We start from the raw sequence: 15,522 nt of genomic DNA on the forward strand, positions 1-15,522 counted from the left end.
CCTGGCTGCTTGTCCAACAATTCTTCCAACAATGCAGGTGGTCCAAATACAAGAGATCACAAAAGAGCCCTGGCTTCTCATACATTTGCTGGACCATCCCAGTTACAAAAGCACTCCAACCCTACTACTTACTAATAAAAGACTTTCATCCAAAGTGTTGTGACCATGTCTAAATAGGAGAGGACAAGCCTGCTATTCTTTGCTGATCTGACCATTCAGGGCGTAACTACATTTGAAATATGTATACACTCTCCTCCAATTTCTATGCCTGGACTACGCCTGGATAGCAGCTAATGCCAACATGCCTCTTTATACGAGCATTTTAACAAAACCAGAAAGACCAGCCTTTGCATTGCTTTCACTGGTATCTTTATCTTACAGCTGCCTTGTTTTGGTAGCGCACAGTTCAGTGATCTTCGATGCCCTCCAGCGCTCCCTCCGTGGGTTAGTGGGCTACAACTACTGCAGAAGCAGCAATAAAGGTCTCTGCACCTTGCAGGGGTGCTGAAATCCTGACCCCAAACCTTCAGCATGGATGGCCAGTGCCTCTTGGAGCGGGTTCCTGCTCAATATCCATCCCCTGGATCTCTGCCGGGCTGTTTGAACGGTAATGATGTTTGCTAAGGAGGTGGTGAGGGAGGCTGGGAACACAGTGGGGAGCAAAGAGAGAGCCCGAATCACAGGCCACATTACCTAAGTTAGGAATTCCCAATAAACTAATTGAAGTCATTAAAGTTTGCACGTATGCATGACCAGAATCAAGGACCAGAATTAACACGAATGGCATAAAATCGGACCTTTTCCCAGTTGGAATTGGATAGACACAGGGATGGTCCGTTTCCAATCCTATTCATCCCATGTGCTGGATTTGAGAGGGGCTTCATGGGTGCTAGGGTGGGGCCATGACTTGGAGGCTGGAGAATTGCCCCGGGTGCTGAGGGAGCTATGCAGCAGTGTTTCCCTAGCTCAATTGTGTGGTATGGTTTTTCCCAAGCATTTGCAGCCATGCCCAGAACACACATATAACTAATATCCTTGGCCAGGTAAGTCAATTAAGTGAGCTACTACTAATCTCTGTTAAGAAAGGAGAGTTTCCAGTACAGAGATGGTGACACCTGATGTCCCCCTCTGCACAATCGCCTGCACGTTAACAGATAACTTAAACCAATAATCACACTGTAGCTGTTTAACTTGTGGCTGCTTACATTTCCTTGCATGGGGTTGTTACTCTGATGCTGGCACAGTGCATTTATGGATGGCTATACTGCAAAATAATTAATATTGGTGCCTGCGGGGTAAAAAATCTGTGAATGATAGTGTTTAGTTTGGCAGTACAATGAATTCGATGGCATGGACTGATTTCTAACTGTTGTTTGACTGCCAGCAAAAAAAGGGGATGCTGTTTGCCAAAACTCAGAAATCCTGGCGAGATGCTCTTTCAAAAAGATGAACATCGTCCTAAGATATGAATATCATTTATATGACCTCATTCTTCAATCGCTTGTTCTCTGGAACCGGGTAAGTCTTGTAATCAGCTCAAAGGCCTTACATTTGAAACCTCTTTTTTATGATCTGGACATTTTTATAAACTCTAAAGCAGACACTATAAATATTAGCATCATTTTGTGTATAGCAAACCCTTCTTGCACTACTGAGAGATGTCTGCTCACCAGGGGTTTAATAACAGCCCTATGGCCAGCTGTGTGCTCCCAGCACGTGCCCTTCTTTGCATTGACACAAGCAGGACTATTTCCTGTTGAACCTGAAGCTTTGTGCTTTGCTACTATTGGAATAAGAATGGTCATTTTTCTCCTTTGGTGACACACATCATTGGCTCACACTCCTCCTCACCCCTCCGATCAGGTCCCGTCTGACACCGTCTTAGCTCTCTGGGGCAGGGATTGTCATGCTTCACCCGTACGGCGCCCTGCACCAACGGGCCCTGATTATGGGACCTAGCCCGTGCTACAACAAATCATAATCACTTGGTCACTCCCACAGGGTGGTGCCGCTTGATAGCAGTATCTAGCAATTGCTCTGATATAATTTGCCACTCATTAGCTGCCATACGGCGCCTCGGGTTATTAACTGGTGGACGTGGAGCATTCCCACAGACTCCCCTGCTGTCATTTAGAAAGCACCGCTTCAAAAAAGGCAGTGACCGCGAATCAGAATGACAGCGGTATCGCCCCACTGGCAGCTCCCTATAAAGTCTTCTTTAACATCTTGCTCCCGCGCTTGCTGCCCTCCGTAGAAGAAATCCTGGGGGGAGATCAGTGGGGATTCTTCGAGAGTAGACTGACGGCAGCCCAAATCTTCTCGCTAAGACAAATAGTTGAGAAAAAAAGGGGAATATCGAAGTGTCCGCGTGGTTCACAGACTTTCAGAAAGCCCGTGACAGCATGCACGGAGAAACCGCAGGAGCTTTAACGGCACCAATGAGGAGAGCAGCTTCTGGGCAAAAAAGACAAAGCAGCTACTCAACAGAGGACATAGCCTCCCGTGTCCTCAGGTCCCAACTTCATCTCTTGCTCTTCCTAGACTGGGAGGACTTTGAAGGCTTGGGCCAGACCCTGATCTATGTTCAGGCGCCCCTGAGAGCTGTCTGAAGTTTTGTCCCTGCAATAGTACAGAATCACCAGGGCATCAGGACTCCCCTGTTCCTTTCCAACCTACCTCCAACACCCCCCAGTCTGCCTTGCAATGCCCCTGCACAGGCCGGGGGAAGGCAGAAGCCCCCCTCGCACCAGCAGTTATCCCCAGGCAGGAAAGCACCCTGGGTGCAGGACTGTACCCTGTCCTCGCCGTCTCTACAGGGGCAAAACTTCCCCGAGCCGCTTTCTGCCCGAGTGCAGCACACAGCCTCACGCTCTGCACAGCCATGGGATGCCAGGGCTGATTTATGCCACATTTTTTTCTAGTGATCCTGGTGCCAAACTGGGAGCAGAGGCCAGATTCTCAGAGGTGCTGAGTGCCCCAACTCCAGGGGGAAACAATAGGGGCTGGCCCTAAATACACGATCAGGACAGCTTGGGAAAACTAGCCCACTGTCTGTGTTGCTGGCGTGAGGCCTGGAAGTGGGAAATGCCCCCTCCTTCCCCTTGGCTCTGCCTGCACGCTAAACAAGCCACGTTGTGCCCAGGATCATGCTAAGTGTTGTCCAATCGATTTTTCCCCTTTTTCTTTCTTTAGCATCTCTCTTTACATAGTGATGCATAAGTGCATCCCTTCCATTAAATAGATGGCTTGCTGACTAGCATCATCATAGCCTAATGGAAAGCCTGATTTGGAGGGTGATTGATGGTGTAAGTCAAAGTCTTTTGACCTTATCCTTCTTTGGTCCACTCCAGTTAGTTGACAGAGTCTCTCCTTGTCTGTGCTGCTCGCGGGCTCAGCTCTCCTCCTTTTGTACTAGGCCCTTGCCTTTTGAGCTGTTTCTGTAACCGCCAAGCTACCTTGTGGATAACTCAATATGTGTTGTACCTGCTCCGACCACGTAATGGTTTGATGCTGCAACACAGCCTGCTGCAAGCTGCTGCCCCAAGGCACTTAACTGATACACAAGCAGCCAACTGCTTTGCCCACTGCCTTTGCCTCCCAGCAGCAGCTCCTTTAGGCCCCTAATCCAAGTACTTTGCTACTGAGCATCCCAAAGCCCAAGCCCTCACCTTTGCCTTCTCCCTGAGTGAGTCCTGCTTGCAGCCCTGAAGCCTAAGGAAGCTGCACCTATTTCAGAGAGCAGGTCTCCAGTGTCTGCTCCAGCCCCAGGTTTGCTGCAGGCTGTGCTGGGCTGTGCTTCCAGGTAAGCGGTCTCCTCTTGCTGGCTGGCTGAGCTCTGCCTGGGACTGGATGGCTCCCCTTCATAACAGGATGCTGTCCCATCCTGTCCTATTTCAGGACCGTGGCACACTAAGCCAAGCTTGTTCTGCCCTCTCCTAGATCAGGCGCTGGAGCCCCACTCCTGGTGCTAACCCAGAAGAGCCCTTGGTGGAAACAGCTGGCCCTCCAGTCAGCCCTTCCCCTTCCCCTACCTGCCCTGCCCAGCTGCCGGGATCTCGCCTCCCACCTCTCAAGCGCCCGAGGCCGTTCTGGTCCCCGACTGTGGCTTCTGCTTCCTCCCCCTGGGTACGTCCCTGAAAACAAGCGAGAATTGTGGATGGCCTTCTCCATTTCCAATGTCAAATCAGCTACAGCTCTTAAGTGCTCTCTGTTTTTTAATTGTTTGAGGCCTCAGAATAGCATTTATTGATTTGTGCCTTGCATTGGACAACCAGGATGGCAGCACTAAAGAAGTCTGCTTTCTATGCACACCCTTTCCTTGCATTGCCTTCATGGACAACAAGAGCAGTCAGGCACAGGGACAGACTTGGCTTCTTCCTTGCAGGCTATCTTGCCATCTGCTCTTAGCAGATGCTGCAAGTCCCCTGGGGTTCAGCAAGGTTATTGCTGGATATTTTGGGGAGCCCCTTCTCCTATTCTTTTCTCTTTGGGGTTCACTACCCCTTTGCCTGCCCGGTCCCTGTGTTAATCAGGAATGAAGGACACAAGCACACCCATGTCTGGATCAGACACATGGTCCATTGAGGCCTGGTTTCTGTCTGACGACAGGCATCACATTCTTTAGAAAAAGGTGTGAAATGGCACAAATTAGAGAATTATGGACTATTCTGTGCACAGAGGAGTTTTATCCTAGCCCCTGCCAGGTGGGGATCAGTTTACACCTGGAAGTAGGAAGGTTTACATCCCTTATATTTTACTTTATTAATACTGTAGGAAATGTTCATGTCCATGCATAATTCTTTTTTTTTTAACTCCATTAAGCTGTTACACCAGGGGCGGGCAATTATTTTGGGCAGAGGGCTGCTTACTGAGTTTTGGCAAGCCATTGAGGGCTGCATGACAGGCAGCCAAGTGCAGATAAATATTAATTTTCTACATTTTTAGGGGCCCCATGGGCTGGATAGAATGGCCTGGTGGGCTGCATCTGGCCCACGGGCTGCATTTTGTCCACCCCCGTGTTACACCCACATAAAAGGTACTCTGGTGACTAATTTACATTAAAAGCTATGGGAGTTAGTTACCAAAGTGCCTTGGCAAACCTGGGCCTTGCACTTAAAACATCCCTGGTGGCAGTGAGTCCCACAGATCATTTAAACATTGTACAGAAAAACCTTCCATTTTATTTAAGTGTCTTGCCTTTCAGCATTATAGGTCTGTCCCTCCTCCCAGGTGGCTACAATTAATTTAGTATCAGGCCATGTGTGTGACTAGTTCACATCCTTCTAAAACAAATGCATTACACTTCATACTGTCTATGCTGAATTTTGCCTCCCTTCGCGATGCCCACTCCCCTTTGGGAGGTCATTCTGCATTACCTTCTTCAGTCTTCTTTTCTTGTTTAATCGAGACCAGAGAGTCCCAAACTTTTTCTTATTGGGTATCCTCTTCCAAAGGTACCAGTTGCCCGTGTACCCCTACCAGCATATATTTTATATTTTTCCCCCTTAAACACCAATTATTATTATAATGAAAATTAAATCCACCATTACACAGTTTCTCCCCAGAGATGTCTTGCACACCCCCAGGGGTATGTGTACCACAGTTTGGGAAACTCTGATCTAGATAATGTGGTGTCCTCTACAGCATTTGGTACTTTACTGATCTTTCTGGCCGCACCAGAACATATTGCATTGCTTTGCATATAATCTGAGTTGTCTGCATTGAAGATGTCACGGTGCTGTCTTTTTCCTGTTTTCAAGCCCAGATGTCATGCAAATACCATGCAGTATAAGAAGAGAAAGGTAGCTACCAGCTGTGTTAGCCTGAAGTCAGTCAGAGAGCAAGGTAGAGATGGGAACCAGCGGAGAAATTGTATACTTTAGTATTATCCTGTGTGACATTTTACTTAGCACCTGCAGAGTGCTGTACATATCCAAAGTGTAGTATATCATAAATGAATTAACTCGATCTTAATTCATCTCAGTTAGCATGAAACTTTACCTTTTTGGAAGGCCACAGTGAAAAATCAACAATCCAAGAAGTGTAAAAACCCCGCTGAGACCAGCAGGTGGGGTTATCCTGCCATTTCAGCTTTGAGGATGCCACCATAAGAAGGGCCTATTTTTCTTAATGAAGAAGAAACATGGAAGAACCCATGTTGTGACTGCGATTTAAGTTAATTTAGAAGCACAGATTTAATTCCCTTCTTTCCCCCTCTGGATTTGTTTCGCACATAATCAAGCAGTAAACTCCTGCTGGAAAAAAAGAAAAAACGGCTTCATCGGAGGAAAATGAATTATTTAGGAAATGCAATTATTGTTTCCCATGCATTTACTAAATCATGTTTTTCCCCCTCAAAAACCTCACAGAGATGATATGAGGTACATCTGGTGCTCCTTCTCCTATAGTAGCATGATCTCTCTGTGATACTAATCTGCAATGGTGGTACTAGCATCCATTCCTGGGCGCAGGTGTGGGAGTGTGCGTGTGCATGTGTGTGTCTAAAGGGTCCCCTTAACCATTTTGTGTACAACAGTGATTCCTTGTGATGGGCTGTATCGATCCCTTGAAGGGTTAAAGGCAATGTCAAAGCGGTGTAAACCTCACCTGCCGCACCTTGAGCAGGGTTGGCATCAGAGTGAGGTAGGAATGTAAGAGGAAAACAGGGAACCTGATCCTCAAACTCAAACCCATCGGGGTAGTCTGAGACACACACTTAGAAAAGCCTTTGAGTTATCTCCAGGAAGAGATCCTAACTAACAGTGCAAGCTCTGAGCTGCCAAAGGGGGTGGGTACCTTGCTCCCTAACTAGAGATGGGGAGGCATTTACTGTCTAGCATGCCAGGCAGGGATGGCAATGCCCAGGGGAACAGCAGATGGGCCACCCTGCACACAAGGTGATTTTTAGGGATACACAAAACACTTGTGGTCTCCAGTTTGTATTGAGTCCAACATAACTACAGTGCTGGGCACTGTCTGAGATGGAGGGCACAAAGCTGGGTTCCCCACCGGTTTCCCAGTTCCAGGGACACACGTTCATTCCTGTGTATCAACAGCTCATGCTAGCTGCTCTCCAAAAATCTCACCTGGGCGATGGCTGCCATGTCCTGTAGTCCCCCAGCTGCTGCCCTGAGTCCTGATGCATCTCTCATCACCCCGGGACCTTGAAACAACATGGCTTGGGCCGAGCCTCCCACCGGTCATGCTGTCCATTGCTGCCCTCTGGGACTTCTCCTGTCACTTGCTGCTGACTGAGGTTGGAAGTAAATGGATCAGAGATGAGTCTTTCTGGCAAGCCCTCCTTGAATCAGACAGTTTGGTTGCTAAATGATGGCTTTTGCCATAAATCACTGCTGAATATTAGTGGCTGTGACAGGCACTGGCCACGGAGCTGGCTTTCCTGGCATCTAAACAGACATGAAATGGAAGGGGATGATCCGGTTTTTACTTTGAGGAAGGTGAAAGGAGTGGTTCTGGTACCAAAGGCTTCTGCTTTCCCCCTGTTAGAGGTCACTGATGCCGCTGGATGGTCCAGAGGGTCAGGCTGAAAAAGGTTTGGTGATCAGCAGGGCTGGGACTGTCTGTTTTTGCCTGCCTTTCATGGGCTGACCACTATGATCTGGAAAGCACCCTTTCCAAAAATGCATCAAATGGCAACTGTGTGCATCTAGAGGCCCCGGAGGCAGTAGAAGCACTGAATACACTACGTAACTCTGTGTTGTTCTGGTCCAGATTGAACCCGATGCTGAGGAATGCTCCTAGAGTCAGTCTGCAAAGTAGAGGTGGGCAATGGCACAATAAGCAAGGTTACCTAAGCCACCTCCAGCCCTTCTTATGAGAGAAGAGTCCCCGGATACTGGGCACACACAGGGGAGTTTGGGATGGGAAACTAAAAGCCACACTGGAGATGCCCACGTAGCCTGCTCATCAGCAAGTTTCATGTCACCCTGATGCACAGAGGATGTGAGCCTCCCCCGGACTTCTTCTAGTGACCCTGGTGCCAAAGCTCAAGGAGCAGAGACTCATGCGGCTGGCTCTGGGAGCACAGTCCAAGCTGCAAGTCAAGGCTGTAGTTGAGACCCTTGCACCTACAGCTGGATGTGTAAAGGCAAGAGCCAAGGCAGCTTGCAGGGTTGGGTTTAGGCCTGCCTCAAGGTGCACACAGGTGCAGCAGGGGAAGGAGTTTTGCTGGAGCTGCCTGGACTTTCTCCCATTGCCACTGTGGTTGTGTGGGGCAGGACCCCCAGGGCTGTGGTGTGGTAGGGATGCTCACCTCTACCCATCCGAGAGACCATGCCCAGCAGCCAGGGTTCAGCTCAGCAAACTCGGAGACACTCTTGGTCTCTTGAGACCCTAACTCCCCTCCACAGTCAACACTAATCCCAGGTTGAAAGCCATGTGCCTTTGCACACACAGGCACAGTCTGTTGCTCACTAAGCAGGCAGACAGGAGGCACTGCTCACCCCTGAGAGCAGCAGCCACGTGTTTCCAAGTCATCCTCTGCCCCAGAGCCCGGACCCTTGCTCTCCCCTAAGCTCTCCCCTGGTCTCGCACTGCCCTGGGGCTTCTCCTCTGCCCGGGTATGCAGACACTGCACTTTCCTGCCCTGCCCTTGGGAAGGGCAACTGGTGGGTCCTGAGCAGGGCAGCAGGAGAGGGAATGAGAAGCTGGGAGGGACATTAATGGACTGGAGAGTGTGCAGAAGGCAGCTGGGATTCTGGCTCTGAGTTAATGTTACTAACCCAGACGTCAGAAGGGGAGAGTGTATCTGAAGCCACCAGTGCTAACCTGGGTGGTGGGGAAACTGAGGCATCAGCAGGGTCTGACACTGGATGAGGCTAGATCCACACCTTGTGCAGTCCTCATTAAGCAATGAGCGCAGACCATAATATAAACCCTTCCCCTTCCCCCCATCCTCTCCCCCAATCTGGGAGCAGCAGAGAAAGGCTGTGGACGGACAAAACAATCGCACTACTGTAGTGAGCGAGTGAGAGTGGTGTGCGAGACCTCCTGCTCCGGGGCGCTCCAGCTGATCCAGCACTCTGCAACCATCTACTCCCACCCCGTAGTAAGTCAACCTAAACTATACTGCATTTACCCCTGCATGAAACAGGAGGTAAAGCATTGCAGGTTGGCCTCCGGTTACCACGAGGTAGAGCAGATGGATGAAACAGGTCCAGCAGAGTCCACGGCACCATGCCGCGTCTCTCTGGCTCCTGTTAGACTGGGATAAGGGTTTCCTCTGCGCACATCCAGAGTCACCGCCGGCCGGCCACGTCCCCATGAACACAAAGCAGTGGTACAAAGTGGGCTGGTGTCCGAGTGGCAGGGACACTCCCCTGCCCGCAAGGGCAGCTCCATCGCTTACAGAAAACAGCAGAACAAGGAGCAATGGTCTCACGTTGCAGCAAGGGGAGCTGAACTTAGATATTAGGAAGAATTTTGTCACCGGGAGGGTGGTGAAGCACTGGACCAGGTTACTCAGAGAGGTGGTGGAAGCTGCATCCTTGAGGGTTTTCAAAACCCGGCTAGACAAAGCTTTGGCTGGGATGATCCTGTTGGGGCTGGTCCTGCTTTGAGCAGAGGGTTGGACTAGATGTGACCTCCTGAGGTCCCTTCAACCCTCATTTTCTATCAAGCAAATCCCAGCTCCATGCTCTGTGGCTGCTTCCTAATCCAATTTCCCATTAGATCCACAAAACCTCAGCCTGGCAGAGCACTGGGGTCATGGCGAGCTTCCCCATGTGTCTGTTCACAGGATGTCACTACTCACCTCGGTCCATCCCAGCCCTTTCCTACCACACAGGGCATCGCTCCCTTCACTTCCAGACAAAACCCTTGCTGCTCAATGCACATGGCCAGGAGGGTCCTCCCGCACATTCAAATGAAAGCTCAACAGAAACCATCTTGAAATGTTAAACATTTTTCAAGCACTAACTTTGTCACTGGTTGGCTCTTTTCATAACTGGGCAGACATTTTTATAGTGTGATAATTACTTTGCACATCTGGCTGGCTTAAATTTATTGTGCGATGAACCACTTAATTGCATAATATGCATAATGTGCGACAGGGGCCTCAAGAAGTAACCTGATCCTGGAGCTGCCAGTTAACCCCAGGGTGGGCAAAGCCAGGATTTCATAGTGCCCAGGCAGAAATACCTCCCAGGGCTTGTCCTGTAGCCGCATGCTGACCGCTGGCACCCCAGGGATAGCCCTTTTGTGCTCCAATAAAACCCACTGTGAGAGAAATGAATCCACTTGTATTCCCCAGCAGGCATGCAGAGAGCCTGGCAGAGAGCAAGCCACCAGGACATCTAGCCAGGCTCATGTCATGAAATGCAGGTGTTTCTACTGTCCGCTGCCAGTGGGGGACAAAGGGCTGCAACTGGCACTAGAAAGCTGGGCACCGAGCAGGGAGCTGGCAGTGGGGAAGGCATTGTCCCGACTATCCTTTTTCTCTGTGGGGAGTTCAGTTCAAACTAGGAAAAAAAGACGTCCTGTGCTGCTAAGAGCACCACTGCTTTTGCTGCAGCGGGGCGGTAAAAGCCTCTTAGCCCGCATGGTTTATCACCGTGGGGAATCCAGATCCCAAGCTGGATCTTGCTGTTTCCTGACGAATCGCTCCTACTGAAGATGGCTCCACTTCCCCAAGAGCTGCTGCTTCCGACTGTCCCTTGAAATGCTATCGGACTGCTTCTCCAGCCCAGCTCAGCCTTCGCAGGGCCTGTCCTCTGCGAGTCAAATGCAATGCTTTCCAGCTGGGGCATGGCCTGAAGAGGAGTGGAGTCAGGTAAGGGCATGTCCTTCTGGAGTCCAGTTGTTTTTTCCTTCCACTCAATAGGAATCGGCAAATCTCTGATGCAGAAGGCAGAGTCAGCGCATTTGCAACCCCCACGCCGGTTCAAATGTCTCCCACGGCGCACAGCGAGCCAGCCAGGCACAATCAATGCAGGTAGGACAGGCCTGGGGCTAAGAATGAAGGCAGGACACACATTTTTCTTTCAACAGAGGAACAAACAAACACACGGATGCTCTTGTTGCCCTGTGGGGTCAGGCCAATGCTCAGGATCTCAATATTGCACTGTTAGACAGGAGGGCATGGTGTACAATTGCACATACACACATAATCAATTAGGCATGCACACACACTCTAGGTGTATATACACCCCCACCAGGCGTGCACACACACATTACCAACTCAGGCACATACACATCCAAAATTACTAGCCTAGGCATATGCACACTTATCACCAATTCAAGTACTGACACACTATACACACCAAAAGTTAGGCAAAAATCAATTGCCGATACCTGCACACCCAATACACATACACGAATCACTAATTCGTATCTCATACACATGATGACATATAAACATATATGTATATTCACCAGTTCACACACATACCACCTACTTACACACAGGTGAGTTCCTAACCTGGATGGTATGGTATGTATGTGTGTGTGTTTGGGGTACCTATGCTTGGGGTGCTTGGTAACTAAAGTGCAAGTGGCAGAGATCAGGGAAAAAGGCAGTGGAGATAAGACAATAGCAATGGCGGAGATCAGGGGAAGAGGCAGTGGGGACGAGACAATAGCAGTGGCAGAGATCGGGGAAAAGGCAGTGGGGACGAGACAATAGCAGTGGCAGAGATCAGGGGAAAAGGCAGTGGAGATAAGACAATAGCAGTGGCAGAGATCAGGGGAAGAGGCAGTGGGGACGAGACAATAGCAGTGGCAGAGATCAGGGAAAAAGGCAGTGGAGATAAGACAATAGCAGTGGCAGAGATCAGGGAAAAAGGCAGTGGAGATAAGACAATAGCAGTGGCAGAGATCAGGGGAAAGGCAGTGGGGACGAGACAATAGCAGTGGCAGAGATCAGGGGAAAAGGCAGTGGGGACGAGACAATAGCAGTGGCGGAGATCAAGGGAAAAGGCAGTGGAGATAAGACAATAGCAGTGGCGGAGATCAGGGGAAAAGGCAGTGGAGATAAGACAATAGCAGTGGCAGAGATCAGGGGAAGAGGCAGTGGGGACGAGACAATAGCAGTGGCAGAGATCAGGGGAAAAGGCAGTGGGGACGAGACAATAGCAGTGGCGGAGATCAAGGGAAAAGGCAGTGGGGACGAGACAATAGCAGTGGCAGAGATCAGGGGAAAAGGCAGTGGGGACGAGACAATAGCAGTGGCGGAGATCAGGGGGAAAGGCAGTGGGGACGAGACAATAGCAGTGGTGGAGATCAGGGGAAGAGGCAGTGGGGACGAGACAATAGCAGTGGCAGAGATCAGGGGAAGAGGCAGTGGGGACGAGACAATAGCCGTGGCGGAGATCAAGGGAAAAGGCAGTGGGGATGAGACATTAGCAGTGGCAGAGATCAGGGGAAAGGCAGTGGGGACGAGACAATAGCAGTGGCGGAGATCAAGGGAAAAGGCAGTGGGGACAAGGCAATAGCAAGTGGCAGAGATCAGGGGAAGAGGCAGTGGGGATGAGACAATAGCAAAGAACCAGGGGTTTGCAGGCAGAGAGGCGCTCAGGACGGCTGGAGGCACAGGAGCATGGGACAGGTGTTGGAGGTGGCGGTGAGCCAGAAGCAGGAGAGGGAGAACTGAGACAGAAGTTAGAGGGGCGAGGAGCAGAGATTGGAGCAGGGCTGAGCCGTAGTAAAGCAAAACCCAACTCGGGTCCAAACAACAGTTTTATTAAATGAACACCGTACTGTACAGCTTGGCTCCCACACACGCTCACACCAGCACTTCCACACACACTCACACGATGGTAGCAGGAGAAAGAGACTCCGTGGAAGGGTTGGAGAGAAAGTCAGAAATGGGTGGGGAAGGGGAGGGAACGCATTTTAAAAATAAAAAAACAAAAACGGGGGGGTTTGCTACACTTTTAGCACCTGGGCAGCCCTGGCATAGCCCGTCAGGGAGCTGGTTTGTATATACGGATGCACCGGGCTGATTGTGTTAGCCCGCTTCGGAGGTCCTTTGACCCGCTGGCACAGAGCACGGTTGCTTCCCCGGCAGTCGCACGTGGCAGACTGCCTCCCCCATGTCAGGTGGCGTAGCTAGGCACAGCGCTGCCAAAAATTGAATCATTCCCTTTCGATAAACATTGCACCAGCAAATGGCACAAATACCTGACACTGATGTTGTATGAGGATGAAGCAAGTCTCCTGCTTTAGCAAGTGAACTGGGGGAATGATGGGATGATTGCCCCTGCCCTGTGTAGGGACCATTTTGACTACTGGCACCTTCTTTGCCCAGCTCCCTATTCAGACCCCGCAGAGGAAGCAGGGGCAAACTGTTCAAACAGGTTTATTTTTTTTTGTGTGGAAATTTCTTCACGCGACAGGTCAAATGAGCCAGAGCAATTCCAAAGCCTTTGAAGCATTCAAAAGCCTTATGCGGCCCTACTACCAGCAAGTATCCTCCACCCCAGACTTTTCAGCCTGGGGCTTCAGATACAAACAGTTCAAACCGGTTTCCCAAAGGGAGTTGGTTTGAGAACAGGTGCCCAGTCCGGAGTGGGAGTGCTTCCCCCACTCCCCCGTGGGCATGCTGGCAAGGTGCCTTTACCTGGCAACCTGCTGGCAGGTCCACACTGGTATCGCCTGCTCTTCTGCCTGCCGTTTCTACCCTTCGAAGGCTCCTGCTCAGGCTGATTCCCAGTGAGCAGGTGTTTTCCTCCCCGCTGGGGATGGTAGCAGTCAGTGCTGTCAGTCCCAGGAGGCGCTGGCACTGGCACCGGCACTGGCACTGGCTGGCATGTGAGGGACTTGAGCGCTCCCTGAGCCTGGGTATCATCTGGCTGGAACAGTTCCCTTTTCTTCACACATGATTCAGAGCCTCCTTAGCTGGAGGATGGATAATAAAAGTAGGGATGACTTCAATCACCCACTCTCTACTTCACTTGAAATTGGATTTCACCGTCATCCTCTGTAGTCATCCATGCCCTGCTCAGCGTGCCAGAGACGTTTTGGGGCTGACTGTTTCTAAAGCCATTCTGTCTCTTGTCTACTGCTTCCCCATTATATAACAAACTAACTGGACTGTCTTGCCAAATGTCAGAACGTGACACCACGTTTCTGGGATTTTTAGGACAACGAAGAGCTATTACAAGTGGCTTCAGGGGCAGATTTGGGTGGAGGGGGGCGCAGTGGTGCAGTTGTACTTTAAAACCACCTGCCTGGCAGCAGCAGCATTTCTAGTCAATCAGGAGTGAATGAGCATCACTTAACGTCAAGGCTCGTTACTGTCGACCTGATCCCTTCTACGCCCTTCCCTGCACACGCATTAACGATCCGCTCTACTTTTTGAATGGTTTTGACATTCTGCTAATCCAGCTGGTCTTTGTTCTGCAGTTCTGCTGTGGGTGAACCGCTCCTGGTAACGTAGCTCCTTTCACAGCCCTGCAGACTGGTTTTAACTTGAGCTAAAAGCACGAACTCTGGTGTGGAAAGATTGCACTCGGGTGAGTGTGGAAATAATTTCCAGTGAAGCATTGGATGAGCTGTCAAGACGCCCAAGGAAGCGAGATTTTATTTTAAGTATCTGAATGAGATTTAAATTCGATTCTAGTGGCAGCAGGATGCAAGAGGCAACATTTTGTGATTATTTTTTGCCTAGCTTGTGTTGTGGTTTTTTTTTTAAATATGGAACATGAGATATCACTTGATTGGACTGTATATGAATTTGCTATATTTGTTTTTTGCTTTTACCTTAAGCTGAATAATACACTAAGCCCCTAGAATATTGCAAAGCTTCTGGTTTCTTTTTACCAGGAGAGAAAGTGCCTTGTGTTGTATACAAGGATGCACCATGCCATCGGCACCTCCCCTTTCAAAATCCTAGATGCACCACCCATGCATTGCTTTGTGTTCCACGAGGACCATCGAAATACAGGGAGCCAAAGGGAAATATTTCACGTTATAACATGTGCGTAATTCTGGCTGTTGTAATGCAGCAAAACTTGGGCTCCTGTAGGTCTCAGGATACATCCAGCAAGCAGGCTCAGCAAGGTAGCTCCTGCAGCCAAGGAAACTGTTGGCATCCCCAGCGATCACTGGGCCACTTCATTATCCTCATTCAACCCCCCGCTTCAGTCTCTGCCCTGCTGTGAGACCACATAAAGCAGGATAATGCTTAGACTCACTCTCTATCATCTTGACTGCTCTTGCTTCCTTGTTTCCTTGTGCTCCTCCGGCTGTCTTTATCCATCTATGGCCTCCTATCTGATGCTTACCTTGTAAGAAGTAAGGGGATTTTTTTTGGTAATATTTTACTGGACCGGCTGTATAGCGGGGAGAGATGTGAGATGATCTTTTGGGCATAAAGAACCCTTCTTAGACTGTGAGCTGCTTGGCACAGGGACCATCTTGTTCAGTGTTGGCACGGCACCTGCTACACGGGGTCCTGGTCTGGGACAGGTGCTCCCAAGTGCTATATTAAAAAAAAGGACCACAATCACAGCACCAGTCCTCTAGGAATTGTGCTAACTCATTAAGTTGTTGAGAGTACCGAGG

Source organism: Alligator mississippiensis, chromosome 2 (genome assembly GCF_030867095.1).
Source record: "Alligator mississippiensis isolate rAllMis1 chromosome 2, rAllMis1, whole genome shotgun sequence".
NCBI lineage: Eukaryota > Metazoa > Chordata > Crocodylia > Alligatoridae > Alligator > Alligator mississippiensis.